The sequence below is a fragment of the Bubalus kerabau genome, chromosome 4 (assembly GCF_029407905.1).
Source record: "Bubalus kerabau isolate K-KA32 ecotype Philippines breed swamp buffalo chromosome 4, PCC_UOA_SB_1v2, whole genome shotgun sequence".
NCBI lineage: Eukaryota > Metazoa > Chordata > Mammalia > Artiodactyla > Bovidae > Bubalus > Bubalus kerabau.
In genome coordinates this window covers 98,266,823-98,283,326 of record NC_073627.1, presented here as the reverse complement: position 1 = coordinate 98,283,326, position 16,504 = coordinate 98,266,823, and the positions used below count along the sequence as shown (strand labels likewise).

The 16,504-nt window shown below is 36.0% G+C and overlaps 1 non-coding gene across 1 annotated transcript; it reads right to left on the bottom strand.

The window, feature by feature from the left end:
- Positions 1 to 4,691: 4,691 nt before the first annotated feature.
- LOC129651849 (U6 spliceosomal RNA) lies at positions 4,692 to 4,798 on the bottom strand. Its single transcript, XR_008714356.1, has one exon. It is a non-coding gene; the product is annotated as a U6 spliceosomal RNA (small nuclear RNA).
- Positions 4,799 to 16,504: the final 11,706 nt, after the last annotated feature.

Sequence of the window (16,504 nt, the reverse complement as noted above, 5' to 3'; positions counted from 1 at the left end):
ATCTGAATTGGAAAGGAAAATGTTATAAAACTGTCAATATTTGCAGATGACATGATACTGTATATAGAAAACCCTCCACCAAAAAACTACTAGAACTAATAAATGACTTCAGTAAAGTTACAAGATACAAAGTTAATATATAGAAATATATTGCTTTTCTACACCCTAAATATGCACTATCATAAAGAGAAATTAAGAAAATAATCTTATGTACAATTTCATCAAAAATAGTAAACTACCTAGGAATTATTTATCCAAGGAGGTAAAAGATCTGTACTCTGAAAACTATAAAACACCTATATAGGAATTTGAAAATGATGAAAGAAAGAAAAAGTATCCTGTATCCTTGGATTTGAAGAATTTATATTGTTATATTGTTCACACTACCCAGAGCAATCTATAGATATAATACAATTCCTATCAGAATACCCATCACATTTTTCACATAATTAGAACAAATAATCCTATGATTTCTGTGGAACCACACAAAAAAAGAAAACACCAAATTGCCAAAGCAATCTTGAAAAAAAAAAATAATTAAAGCAAGGCTAAAAGTATCACACACCCTGACTTCAGCCCATTGTTCATAGCTACAATAATCAAAACAGAATGGTACTGACACAAAAACAGACACATAGTTCAATGCAACAGAATAGAGAGGCCAAAAATAAACTCATGTATATGGTTAACTGATCTGTGACAAAGGGGGCGGGGAAATACAGTGGAAGAAAGACAGTCTTTTCAGTAAGTGGTGCTGAAAAAACTGGACAGCCACATGTAAAATAATGAAATTAGGACATTTTCTAACACCATATTAAGAAAAAAAACAACAACTCAAAATGGATTAAAGACCTAAATGTAAGACTATAAACCATAATATTCCTGAAAGAAAACATAGGCAAAGCACTCTTTGAGATTAATCATACCAATATCTTTTTGGCTCTGTTTCATAAGACAAAAGAAACAAAAGTTAAGGAAAAAAAAAAAAAGCAAACAAAAAACAAATAGAACCTAATTAAATGTAAGTTTTTTTCACAGCAAAGGAAACCAATGACAAAATGGGACGACAACCTACTTGAATGGGAGAAAATATTTGTAAATTATATGACTGAGAAAAGGTTAATATACAAAATATATAAATAGATCATACAACTCAATTTTAAAAACCAAATAATTTAATTTAAAATGGGAAGAAGTCTTGAATAGACATTTCTCCAAAGAAGACATTCAGATGGCCAACTGCTACATGAAAAAGTTCTCTGCTGCTGCTGCTAAGTTGCTTGAGTTGTGTCCGATTCTGTGCGACACCATAGATGGCAGCCCACCAGGCTCCCCTGTCCCTGGGATTCTCCAGACAAGAATACTGGAGTGGGTTGCCATTTCCTTCTCCAATGCATGAAAGTGAAAAATGAAAGTGAAGTTGCTCAGTGCTGTCCCACTCTTAGCGACCCCATGGACTGCAGCCTACCAGGCTCCTCTGTCCATGAGATTTTCCAGGCAAGAGTACCGGAGTGGGGTGCTTACCTTCTCCTAAAAAGTTCTCAACATCACTAATTATAAGAGACATCCAACCTATTAGAATGACTATTATCAAAAGACTACAAATAATAATGATCAGTGAAGATATAGAGAAAGGGAACACTTGTACACTGAGGGTGGGAATTGAATTTGATATAACCATTGTGGACAGCACTATGGAGATTCCTTAAAAACCTAGAATTAGAACTAACTCCTGATCCAGCAACTACACTTGGTATATATCTTGGTATATATCTGAAAAAAAATTAAAAGGCTAATTCAAAAAGATACATATATCCCAATGTTTATAGCAGCATTGCTTAACAATCACCAGAATACAGAAGTAACCTAAATATCCATCAAGAGATAAATATATATCTCTTGATATACAAAGAAGAGTATATAGAAGAGTATAAAGAAGATTGCTTTGGCAATATGAAGACTTTTCAATTAAGTCATCAAACAGTTTACAGTAAATAGCTTTACAATATCAAAGATTACCTATATATGGTAAGACATTGCTTAATGAATTTTTTACATAAATTTTGTCTCCAGACTTTCAAATATGCAATAAGTTGTAAATCTGTATCCTAAAAAGAAATCAAAGTTTTAGGGTTTTTAGTATTTGTCAAAGAAGTGTCTTAAATAAATATATTATTTCTTTCTATCATATGTATATTTCTCCAAATATATCAAGTCAAAAGTCTGAATTTAAGAGTATTTTTAAATAAGAATTTAATGTTTCTTTAAATAAATGATAAAGATTAAAAATACTTTTTTGCTGTTTTTTGTATTTATTCAGTATGTTTACACAAATAACTTGGATCATTGGCCACTTATGGAATTGCTTAAACAAGTAAAAGACAATGAATTTAACAATTTAGTGTTCTTTGACATACTCATTAGTTATTTTGCAGATAAGTGTTACAAAAATTTACTTTACTGTTAATTGTTAACATTAGTTCAAGTTTATCCTGAAAGATAAGGAATGCATACAAGAAATATTAAATAACCAATGGGAAAAATCTGACAGTGTGATTAACTATAGTTTCATGATATTATCCTGATTATGCATTAGCTAAATATGAATCTGAAGAAAACAAAAATTTTCTGTGACTTATCTAGATGAGTATAAAACTTATTTTGAAATTAAAATTTTCTAAAACCCCAAATATAAAAAGACTATACAAGTTTCTAACTTGAATCAATATTCAAAAGATATTAAGTATAATTAACAGTTATGTAAATTTTCTAATAAACTAAGAAAAATTTGATGAACATCCTGATATTCATTACTTTAAAATTTCTTTTCAGTTCATTGAACACTTAAATTTGATATTTATAGTAATGAACACACAATGACTATATTTTATGATCTTAGAAAATATATTAAAATTTTGAAATTAAATATAGAAGTCAATACTAAAGGAAATTAGTATACAATTCAGTTATTAAATAGTAAAAATTGGGGGCAAATTGAGATGTACTATAAGCCTAGGATTGATCTGTATACTGATATATCTGGGATGAATGGCCAACAGGAACGTACTGTGTAGAACAGGAAACTGATCGATATTATGTGGCAACCTAGATATGCAGAAAATTTAAGAAAGAATATATGTGTGTGGCTGAATCACTTTTCTTCATGCTTGAGCCTGGCACAACATTGTTAATCAACCATATTCCAAGATAAAATAAAGAGTTAAAAAAAGTGTAAAATGCATGACAAATTTTGAAAAATTATTGCTAAAATAATGTAAAATATCTCATTGTTAATATTGTTATATTATCATATCAATGATAATGATACTATTTTGTATCTATCTGATTAAATAAAATATAACATTATCATGTTTCTTTTTTTGTTTATTATGTTAGACAGATAATTTAAAATTACAAATGTGCCCTGCAGTATTCTTCTAATGGAGAGCACTAGTATATAGATACATTTTCCTCATTTTTCACATATTATTGCTGCAGTATTGATTTCTATCATATGCAAGTATTACTCATGATCTCAGTTATTTCTTTTTTTTTTTTCTTTTCAGCACTTTATTTTATTTTATTTTTATGATTTCATATTTTTAACTTCAGTCTTCACTTGTTCATTGCTGGTATAAAGAAATACAGTCAGTTTTTGAATGTTGATTTTGTTTTTTGTTTTTAATTTAATTTTATTTTTAAACTTTACAATATTGTATTGGTTTTGCCAAATATCGAAATGAATCCGCCACAGGTCTACATGTGTTCCCCATCCTAAACCCTCCTCTCTCCTCCCTCCCCATACCATCCCTCTGGGTTGTCCCAGTGCACTAGCCCCAAGCATCCAGTATTGTGCATCAAACCTGGACTGGCAACTCGCTCCATATATGATATTATATGTATTTCAATGCCATTCTCCCAAATCATCCCACTCTCTCCCTCAGAGTCCAAAAGACTTTTGGACTTTCTAAATTCCATATATATGAGTTAGTATACTGTATTGGTGTTTTTCTTTCTGGCTTACTTCACTCTGTATAATAGACTCCAGTTTCATCCACCTCATTAGAACTGATTCAAATGTATTCTTTTTAATGGCTGAGTAATACTCCATTGTGTATATGTACCACTGCTTTCTTATCCATTCATCTGCTGATGGACATCTAGGTTGCTTCCATGTCCTGGCTATTATAAACAGTGCTGCAATGAACATTGGGGTACATGTGTCTCTTTCCCTCTGGTTTCCTCAGTGTGTATGCCCAGCAGTGGGATTGCTGGATCATAAGGCAGTTCTATTTCCAGTTTTTTTAAGGAATCTCCACACTGTTCTCCATTGTGGCTGTACTAGTTTGCATTCCCACCAACAGTGTAAGAGGGTTCCCTTTTCTCCACATCCTCTCCAGCATTTATTGCTTGTAGACTTTTGGATCGCAGCCATTCTGACTGGTGTGAAATGGTACCTCATAGTGGTTTTGATTTGCATTTCTCTGATAATGAGTGATGTTGAGCATCTTTTCATGTGTTTGTTAGCCATCTGTATGTTTTCTTCGGAGAAATGTCTATTTAGTTCTTTGGCCCATTTTTTGATTGGGTCATTTATTTTTCTGGAATTGAGCTGTAGGAGTTGCTTGTATATTTTTGAGATTAGTTGTTTGTCAGTTGCTTCATTTGCTATTATTTTCTTCCATTCTGAAAAAAATATGGAACACTTCACGAATTTGCATGTCATCCTTGCGCAGGGGCCATTCTAATCTTCTCTGTATCGTTCCAATTTTAGTATATGTGCTGCGGAAGCGAACACTCTCAGTTATTTCTTAAATACTTTCAGTGATATTTTGATAAATTTTTCTGTACATTATGAACCACTTGGATCCAGAGGACAGAAAGTAGTTATAACAGAAAGCATTTAGAACAGCTGGATCCAGAGGACAGAAAATATTCATAACAGCTGAATTATTCATAGAAACTTTTCAATTTTTTTCAGTTTTAATGGCATAAAAAGATATTAATTCTATTATTTTAAATATCTTTGGTTATTCTTTTTGACAAATAATCATCAAAATAAGAGCAGGCAATTTAGAAACACTTGTTGATTATAAAACTTCATAAACTTCAATTTGCTTTTCTGTTTTCTTCTAGCTTGTAACAACTATTAAAAGTATTTCTTATTTTTCTTCTTGTTGTACAAGCCTCTCCTTTTAGGCTTCTTCATGCAATTTTTTAAAGCCTGTGACATTCATATTGGTCCTCAATGATACTCGTTCCATTTGGGGATATTTAATTGTTTTGTTTATTTCTGGTTGGATTTTAAATATCTGGTTTATAAAGCATTGCATGCCATTTTGGAGAAGACAATGGCAACCCATTCTAGTACTCTTGCCTGACAAATCCCACGGACAGAGGAGCCTGGTAGGCTGCAGTCCATAGGGTCACATAGAGTTGGACACAACTGAAGAGACTTAACAGCAGCAACAGCAGCATGCCATTTTAGTACACAAAAGTGTATATGAGTTTAAACAAAAATGCCTGGGACAGCCATAGATGGAATTTCACTATGCTTCAAGGAGTGCTATTATCTGACAGACTCTAGCTTTTAGTCTCTTCATACATTTCTAAAGGTTTTATCCTCCATTCTTGAAATCCCTTATCTACACTGTGATAGTTAGTTTTTGTCATCTTGTCTAGGCTACTGTATCAAACAGTAGTTTAAATGTTGCTGTCAAAGCATTTTGTAGCTGAGGTTAGTATCTACAATCAGATGTCTTTAAGTAAAGGACATGACCTTTCATAGTGAGCTTGGGCATCATCCAATCAGGCTGAAGCCTCAAAGGGTAAAAAGTAAGATTTCCCAGAGAAGTTTCCTCCCCAGTGTTGCAGCCTGATTTCATGGGTTTCCAAACTAATTGCTCACCAACAATTTTAGACATGCCAGATGCCACAACACTATAATATATGATTATATTTAATATATTTTATAGTCTTTAAATATATATATATATATATATCTTCATAGTTTTTTCTATGGAGAACACTAAATTATATATTAGAACACTAAAAAAAATGTGTTTAATTTGTTCTCCTTTTTGTAAGGGAAGATGGGAACAGAAATGTTGATTTTCATGTAATATTACAGATACTTGTGGTTTGAAAATATTTTTGGCTCTCAAAATTACATGGCTACACTGAGCCTTGAAATTCTCTGTCTGTATGACTTTCTAAGAGGAGTACTTGAAAAATGTAGGACTAGAGACCAAAAGCTCCTACAAAGGTGTGGATCAGCCTGCCATGGGGACAGGCACACAGGCAGCAGCAGTTCTGAGAGGCCTGTGTTGGTATAAGTCCTCTTAGAGTTTGCCCATAGTCCTAGCACAGAGCCTATAGTCTCCATGTGTGGGTCACCTCAGGCCAAACAACTAACAGAGAGGGGCCACAGTCCCAACCAACAGCAGACAATTGGATTAAAGATTTACTGAGCATGGTCCTGCCCACTAGAGTAAGATTCAGTTTTCCCAACAGCCAGTCCTTCCTATCAGGAAGCTTGCACAAGCCTCTTATCATCATTCATCAGAGGGCAGACAGAAGAAGCAAGAACTACAATTCCATAGACTTCAGAATGAAAAACCACAATTACAGAAAGCCAACCAAAATGATCACATGGGTCACAGTCTTGCATAACTCAATGAAACTATGAGCCATGCTGTGCAGGGACACCTAAGACAGAGGGGTTCTGATGGAGAGTTCTGACAAAATGTGGTCCACTGGAGAAGGGAATGGCACGCCACCTCAGTATTTTTGCCTTGAGAACCCCATGAAAAATACAAAAGGGCAAAAAGATATGACACCAGAATATGAGCTCCCCCAGATCAGCAGCCATCCAGTATGCTACTGGAGAAGAGCAGATAAATAGTTACAAAAAGAATGAAGAACCCAGGGCAAAGCAGAAAAGATGCTCAATTGTGGATGTGACTGGTGTTAACATAAAGTCTGATTGTTGTAAAGAACAAAACTGCATAGGAACCTGAAATGTTAGGTCCATGAATCAAGGTAAACGGGACATGGTCAAGCAGGAGAAGGTGAGTGAATATCAGCATTTTAGAAATCAGTGAATTAAAGTGACAGGAATGGGAGAGTTTAATTCAGATGACCATTATATATACTACTGTGGGAAAGAAACCCTTAGAAGAAACAGAGTAGCCCTCACAGTCAACAAAAGAATCTGAAATGCAGTACTTAGGTGCAATCTCAAAAAAGACAGGGATCTTGTTTTGTTTCCAAGGCAAGCCATTCAACATCACGGTAGTCCAATCTTACTCAAACCACTAATGTTGAAGAAGCTGAAGTTAAGCAGTTATCTGAAGACCTACAAGAACTTCTAGAACTAACAAGGAAAAAAAAAAAAAAGATGTATTTTTCATCATGAGGGATTGGAATGCAAAAGTAGGAAGTCAAGAGATACCTAGAGTAACAGGCAAGTTTGGCCTTAGAGTACAAAATGAAACAGGGCAAAGACTAACGTAGTATTGTCAGGAGAACACATTGGTCATAGCAAACACCTTCTTCCAACAATGCAAGAGATGACTCTACACATAGACATCACCAGATGGTCAACACCAAAATCAGTTTGATTATATTCTTTGCAGCTGAATATGGAGAAGCAATATACAGTCAGCAAAAACAAGACCTGGTTGTGGAAGGACCTAACAAAAGCAGAAGAGATTAATGAGAGGTGGCAAAAATACACAGAAGAACTATATGAAAAAGGTCTTAAGACCCCGATAATCACTGTGGTGTAGTCACTGGCGTAGAACTAGACATCCTAGAGTGTGAAGTTAAGTGGGCCTTTGGAAGCATGACTACAAACATACCTAGTGGAAGTGATGGAACTCCAGCTGAGCTATTTAAAACCTTAAATGACTGTGCTGTTAAAATGCTACACTCAATATCTCAGGACATTTGGAAAACACAGCAGTAGCCACAGGACTGGAAAAGCTCAGTTTTCATTCCAATCCAAGGAATGGGTTGGAATTCCAAGAAAGGTAATGCCAAAGAATGTTCAAACTACTGCAAAATTGCATTCATTTCTCATGCTAGCAAAGTAATGCTTAAAATCCTTCCAGGGAGGTTCAGAAGTGCATAAACCAAGAACTTTCAGATTTGCATGTGGGGTTTAGAAAAGGCAAAGAAACCAGAGATCAAATTGCCAACATCCATTGGATCAAAGAGAAAGCAAGGGAATTCCAGAGAAACATCTACTTATGCCTTTCATTGTTTGGGTCACAATAAACTTGCGAAATTCTTAAAGAAATGGGAAAAGTAGACCACCTCACCTGTCTCCTGAGAAACTCATATGCAGATCAAGAAGCAACAGTTAGAACATGGAATATTTCTAACAGTTCGACAGTTAGAACATGGAACAATGCTGCTGCTGTTGCTGCTAACTCACTTCAATCATGTCCGACTCTGCGACCCCATAGACCGCAGCCCACCAGGGTCCTCTGTCCTTGGGATTCTTCAGGCAAGAACACTGGAGTGGGTTGCCATTTCCTTCTCCAATGCATGCATGCGTGTTAAGTTGCTTCAGTTGTGTCCAACTCTGTGCGACCCTATGGACAGCAGGCCACCAGGGTCCTTTGTGCTTGGGATTCTCTAGGCAAGAATATTGGAGTGGATTGCCATTTCCTTCTCCATATAGAACAATGGACTCGTTCAAAATTGGGAAGGGAGTATGTTAAGGCTGTATATTGTCACCCTGCTTATTTACATCATGTGAAATTCTGGGCTAGATGACTCACAAGCTGGAGTCAAGATTTCTGGGAGAAATATCAGCAACCTCAGATATGCAGATGATACCAACCTTATGGCAGAAAGTGAAGAGGAACTAAAGAGCCTCTTGACAAGGGTGAAAGAAGAGTGTTAAAAAGCTGGCTTAAAATTCAACATTCAAGAAACTAAGATCATGGCTTCTGGTCCCATCACTTTATGGCAAATAGAAGAAGAAAAAGTGGAAACAGTGAAAGACTTTATGTTCTTGGTCTCCAAAATCACTGCAGAGGTGACTGCAACCATGAAATTAAAAGACACTTAAGAAAAAATAAATAAAATAAAAGACGCTTGCTCCTTGGAAGAAAAGCTGTAACAACCTAGACAGTGTATTATAAAGCAGAGACATCAATTTGCTGACAAACATGTAGTCAAAGCTATGGTTTTTCCAGTAAAAACCATAAAGAAGCCTGTGTCATAAAGAAGCCTGTGTGCTGAAGAATCGATGCTTTAGAATTATGACACTGGAGAAGACTCTTGGACCAAGAGTCTCCAAGGACTGGAGAGTTCCTTGGACTGCAAGGAGATCAGACCAGTCGATCATAAAGGAAATCAATCCTGAATACTCATTGGAAGGATTGAAGCTGAAGCTGAAGCCCCAGTACTTTGGCCACCGATTGAGAAGCCAGGTCGTTGGGAAAGACCCTGATGGAAAGATTGAGGGCAGGAGGAAAAGGTAATGACAGAGGTTGAGAGGGTTGAATGGCATCACTGACTCAATGGACATGAGTTTGAGCAATTCTGGGAGATGGTGAAGGGCAGGGGAGCTCATATGCTGCAGTCCATGGAGTTGAAAAGAGTTGAACACAACTTAGTGACTGAACAACAACAATGAGAAACTACTCTTAAAAACTATATAACAGTATATATATTTCCCTTAGGTTATCCCAGTTTCATATTTGTTATTCTTTCTTTTACTGTTAAATTTTTAACATTGGTATACCAAACATATTCTCATATTCCTTCATGTTAAGCTTCCAAATTGGAAATTCCTATTGTTTAATCAAGAATCTCCTCAAGTATCATGTCTCTTGACTCATCATGTCAAGATTTGGCATATTAACATTTCAATATGTAATTCAAACTCCGTTGAATCATAGTTTCCTATGGATGTTTAACAGGATGCATGGAGCACCGAAGAGTAAGATATTTGCATCTTCATTTTGGTTTGTGTTCTGAATGAGGCTAGCAGCAATGTTCTACTATTTAAAATGACAACTAAATTGATCTTCAAAGAGTAAATGAAGATTAAACACTAAAGTCAACATAACATATGGTAAAGAAAATATGGGACAGGTTTACTCTAGTACAGAAAATCTTTGAAATGAAAACAAAACTGTAAGTGAAATTTTGTAACACAAGGAGTGAGGTTCATAATATTAGAAAACTCTGAAGCAAAGGTTGCTCTCTGGAAAATTGCCATGTATAGGCTGAAATGAAGTGGAATTCAGCTTGAAGTTGATCTCAGTTCAACTTCATGGTGGGGATGTGGTGGATAGAGTTTTATTTCTGCTATAAAGTGTGTGTGGTGGGGAGAGCAAAGGCAGTCAAATAAAACAGGCAAGATAATTTTTAGTTTAAATGAGAGGTGAGTGTCATCTCAAAGTTAGTTTTATGGGTAAGACACTAAGATTGCTTGTGTACTAAGAATTAACCACTTTTGGGATGCTCAAGCCCTGCAAATTTCAAACAAAGTACTGGTCTTTGACCAGCTCCTGTGAGATGAACTCTGAACACTTGGAAAAGGCCTTGTCAGACAAGAATGTCTTTGTTTACCTGAGACCTTACACCACATCAGATAATTTATGCTGAATAATGTTTTTTAGAGTGTACATCTATTTTTGTTTACATGGGCCCCTGATTCAAACTATATCAGTTTGACCTCTGTGGGGTATGGGTCTGGAGACTTAGTAGTCTAAGGTCAGTTGTATGAGCACTCCAAGACTCCATCAGTGACCTCCAACAAAAATCCTGGATACCAAGGCTTGAGAGAGCTTTCCTGGTTGGAAAAACTTTCTGTTAATAATGTTGACTCACACTATTGCTGAGAGAAGGAAGCACTGTCCACTGGAAGAAGACAGTAGAAGCCCTGCCTGGTTTCTCCTGCACTTCACCCTATGAAACCTTTATTTAAAATGTTTTTAATCTGCATCCCTTTGATATGATAAACCATAACTCTGAAAATAACAGGTCTTCTTCCTCAGTTTTCTGAGTTCTGGCAAATTGTGGAACCTACAGATTCCTGACATACTGCCTCAGTGACACTATGATATCATAACATGGAGGAGAAAAAAGAAAAGAAAAAGAATTAAGCATTCCACTTTTATAAGGATAATCTATTATGCATGAGTTACTATACCAAAACCTGTGACAGTTGTAGCCAGAAAAATTAACATCTTCTAGATAAAACTACAAAGTAATATAGGCCACTCAGAACTAGAGTTTACTATTTACCTATTTCTGAATAAATAAATAAAATTCAGATCCAGAAGGGTCCTTCTTGATTCTATCGGTAAGCTTAATTATAAGCTTAATTATATACAATTGTATAAATTGTTATATAGAATCATATAAATGTATGATTCTTGAAATCATTTACATGTTACACAACATGTACCCAGCATGAAAATTTGCAAAATTACTTTTTTCCTTTTTGTTCCACTTTTTTTCCACTTTCATTTTTGTTCCATTTTGTTGTTCAATTTTTCTTCTTGTATAAGTTCCATGTTGAAATGGTAGAACCTCAAATGTAATTGCAATATCTTGATGGTTAGAGCTGTGACAGAGCCTACTAAACTGTTTTAACATGGGAAAAGCATACTTCTGGGGACTAGGTGTAGAGGTACTCTTTAAAATAATCTCTCTATGCTTACTCTTTATTATATATTTTACCTGGATGATACTATTAAGTTATTCTTTCTATGTTCAGCATTCTGTTGGATCTTCCTAAACAGTTAAATTATTTTTATAGAGAAGTCGAAGAACAGGGAAGCCTTCAGTGCTGCAATCTATGGGGTCACAAAGAGTCAGACATGACTGAGAGACTGAACAACAAATGACTCCTTGCATTTGAATCCCTTCTTTTGTATTCATTTCTTCTTGAGAAAGTGAATGTTTCAATGGTACTTCCAAAGATTCTAATCAGAAAATTTCACAACTTATCAGTTCAGTTCAGTTCAGTCACTCAGTCATGTCCAACTCTGCGACCCCATGAATCGCAGCACGCCAGGCCTCCCTGTCCATCACCATCTCCCGGAGTTCACTGGAACTCACGGACAGTCGGTGCTGCCATCCAGCAGTCACCTTCTCCTCCTGCTCACGGACATCGAGTCGATGATGCCATCCAGTAGTCACCTTCTCCTCCTGCTCCCAATCCCTCCCAGTATCAGAGTTTTCCAATGAATCAACACTTCGCATGAGGTGGCCAAAGTACTAGAGTTTCAGCTTTAGCATCATTCCTTCCAAAGAACACCCAAGGCTGATCTCCTTTAAAATGAACTGGTTGGATCTCCTTGCAGTCCACTGGGGCTCTCAAGAGTCTTCCCCAACACCACAGTTCAAGAGCATCAATTCTTCGGTGCTCAGCTTTCTTCACAGTCCAACTCTCACATCCATACATGACCAGTGGAAAAACCATAGCCTTGACTAGACGGACCATTGTTGGCAAAGTAATATCTCTACTTTTGAATATCCTATCTAGGTTGGTCATAACTTTTCCTCCAAGGAGTAAGTGTCTTTTAATTTCATGGCTGCAGTCACCATCTGCAGTGATTTTGGAGCCCCCCAAAATAAAGTCTGACACTGTTTCCACTGTTTCCCCATCTATTAGCCATGAAGTGATGGGACAATATGCCATGATCTTCATTTTCTGAATGTTAAGCTTTAGGCCAACTTTTTCACTCTCCTCTTTCACTTTCATCAAGAGGCTTTTGAGTTCCTCTTCACTTTCTGCCATAAGGGTGGTATCATCTGCATATCTGAGGTTATTGATATTTCTCCTGGCAATCTTGATTCCAGCTTGCGCTTCTTCCAGCCCAGCGTTTCTCATGATGTACTCTGTGTATAAGTTAAATAAGCAGGGTGACAATATACAGCCTTGACATACTCCTTTTCCTATTTGGAACAAGTCAGTTGTTCCATGTCCAGATCTAACTGTTGCTTCCTGACCTGCATATAGGTTTCTCAAGAGACAGGTCAGGTGGTCTTGTATTCCCATCTCTTTCAGAATTTTCCAGAGTTTATTGTGATCCACACAGTCAAAGGCTTTGGCATAGTCAATAACGCAGAAATACATGTTTTTCTGGAACTCTATTTCTTTTTCGATGATCCAGTGGATGTTGGCAATTAGATCTCTGGTTCCTCTGCCTTTTCTAAAACTAGCTTGAACATCTGGAAGTTCATGGTTCGCATATTGCTGATAACTAGATACAATTTTTGATAATTCTTTTGCAGTTTAGAGTACTTTTGATTGCCTTCTGTTGTATATTTATTGATGAGAAGACTACTGACTTGAATAGTCCTTTCTTGTTATTTTTAAATATACTTTTCTTTCAATTCTCTTTTAATTTTAGTATGCCTCAGTGAAGATTGATGTTGTTTATGCTTTGTAGAACTAATTGTCTTCTATATTAATATCTCACTTCTTCAGTCTTAGAACTTTCTGATATTAATCTCTCCCATTTATTGTCTTCTTCTTTCAAAATTATTGGTGGATGTGTTTTGAGAGTTGTTATATCCCATCTATTTGAAATTTTCTATCTCTTTTACTTTCTATGTTACAGTGTAGGTAATCGCAGATGTGAAATTCACTTCCATTTATTCATATTTAAAATAGCTCCTAAATAATCCTAAGTGTTCTTGATATTTTTCCAAGTATTAATGGCAATGTGGGTGTTTATGTTTTAATCTCATTGATATATTTTGAGTATTAATTCTACTTTTTAAGAATACTTGAGATATTTTTCTATCCTTTTTCTCTCTTTATTATAAGTACTTTAAAAACAAGACTATTAAGCATATAAAGCTTATTTTTAATATAATCTGTAATGTCCAGTTCTTTCTTTGTGTTTGCATGTGTGTGTGTGATTCTAGCTAATTTTCGATGTCTTATTTCCCCAAATACTTTTTTGTTTAAGAGTTATATCTTCCTCAGTGAGGTTTTTCCCCTATGGTAATGTAGCATATCATAGGTGACAAAACTATCCCTGTAAATAAAACCTTTGCTCCTGCTAAGGCCATATCCTTGTAAGGTTGATTTATCGATTTATGTCCCTGTGTACCACATTAGTGAAGTGAAGTGAAGTCGCTCAGTCGTGTCCGACTCTTTGCGACCCCATGGACTGCAGCCTACCAGCCTCCTCCATCCATGGGATTCTCCAAGCAAGAACACTGGAGTGGGTTGCCATTTTCTTCTCCAGGGGATCTTCCCGACCCAGGGATCAAACCCAGGTCTCCCACATTGCAGGCAGACACTTTAGCCTTTGAGCCACCAGGGAAGCCCTGTGTACCACATTAGCATTATTAATTGACTTTCTTCAAAGCGTGGTGCAGTATTCAGTTTCCACATTGCCATTGCAGAGTTTTATTCTATTCAAGGGTCCACATAGGCCAGAGTTATCCTTTACACTTCCACTTGACAATCAGCAGATATTTTCACTTATGCATCAGTCCTTTATAACTTTCAAATAGCTACAGGTGTCTCAGTTGTTACACTTTTTGTAAGTATTAAACTCTAGATTTGCTCCCCTAAAGATATCTGAGGCATAAATTCTCAAAGTGTGGTCTGGGATCTCTGAGTGTCCTGAGATCTTTTCAGAGGGCCTGGGAGATCAAAACAATATTCACTAGGTAGGGAGGTGGGAGTGGTGTTCAAGTTGGAGGGGATATAGGTAAACCGATGGTTGATTCATGTCGATGTTTGGTAAAAAAACAGCATAGTATTGTAAAGCAATTATCCTTCAATTAAAAATAAATAAATTAGAGGAATTACAATTTTTTCAAATATTCGTTTATTCTCTCAGGAGTGTCGTTTCTAAATGACCTGGGATACCTGAAGAGATTGAATGAAAAAGGCACATAGGGGAATATCATTGTAATCTATTAATGCACACAGGAAAGATATGTGCAAATCCTATAATAACAATGCAGATCTTCTTTAAAAATTTTTGTTTTTTTGAAAAATATATTTGTAAGGAATAAAATACTATTTATGTTAACTGATGAATTAATTACTGCTTTTTAGAATAACATATATATATTTAAATTATCAGTTAATTTCTAAGGAATGATATCAATCTATCAATGTAATGTAATAAATAAACATAAGGATCTTTATTAATTTTTAAGGGTAAATGTTTTTAAGACCAAGTGTTTTTAAGACCACTGTTCTGGGGCATCAAATCTTTGCCATTAAGGATTATCTTTTCTTTATGTTCAGTCTCTAAGTCATGTCCAACTTCTTGAGATCCCATGAACTGCAGTGTGCCAGGCTTCCCTGTACTTTGAAATTTTCCAAAGCTTGCTCAAATTCATGTCCATTGAGACAGTGATGCTATCTAACCATCTTATCCTCTGCCACCCAGTACTCCTTTTGCCTTCAATATTTCCAACACCAGAATCTTTTCCAATGAGTTGACTCTTTGCATCAGGTGGCCAAAGTACTGGAGCTTCAGCTTCATCATCAGTCCTTTTAATGAATATGAAAGGCTGACTTCCCTTAGGATCAACTTTTTTGATCTCCTTGCAGTCCAAGGGACTCAGAGTCTTCTACAACTCCACAATTTGAAGCATCAGTTCTTCGGTGCTTTATGGTCCAACTTTAACATCTATACACAACTACTAGAAAAACCATAGCTTTGATTATATGGAGCTTTGTTGAAAAAACGATGTCTCCGCTTTATAGTATGCTGTCTAGGTTTGTCATAGCTTTCCATACAAGGATCAAGCCACCCCAAACCAAGCATTCTCAATGGCTAAATTGCAAAGTGCTGGGCTGGATGAAGCACAAGATGGAATCAAGATTTCCAGGAGAAATATCAGTGACCTCAGATATGCAGATGACACCACCCCGTGGCAGAAAGCAAAGAACTAAAGAGTCTCTTGATGAAAGCAAAAGTGGAGAGTGAAAAAGTTGGCTAAATTTCATGCCTGCAGTCACCATCTGCAGTAATTTTGGATCCCCAGAAAAGAAAATTCACCACTTCTTCCACTTTTTTTTTCCTTTTATTTGCCATGAAGTTATGGGAACAGATGCCATGATCTCAGTTTTGTTTTATTTTGTTTTGTTTTCTAACGTTGAGTTTTAAGTCAACTTTTGCTCCTCTTTCACCCTCATCAAGAGGTTCTTTAGATACTCTTCACTTTCTGCCATTAGCATGCTTTCCTCTGCATATATGAGATTGTTGATATTTCTCCCAAACATCTTGATTTCTAACTTGTAATTCATCCAGCCCAGCATTTTGCATGATGTACTCAGCATTCTAAGTTAAATAATCAGTGTGACAATATACAGCCTTGTCATACTCCTTTCCGAATTTTGAACCAGTCTGTTGTTCCACGTCTGGTTCTAACTGTTGCTTCTTGACTTGAATACAGATTTCTCAGGAGACAGGTAAGGTGTCTGGTATTCCCATCTCTTTAAGAATTTCCCACAGTTTGTTGTAATTCACACAGTTAAAGGCTTCACTAT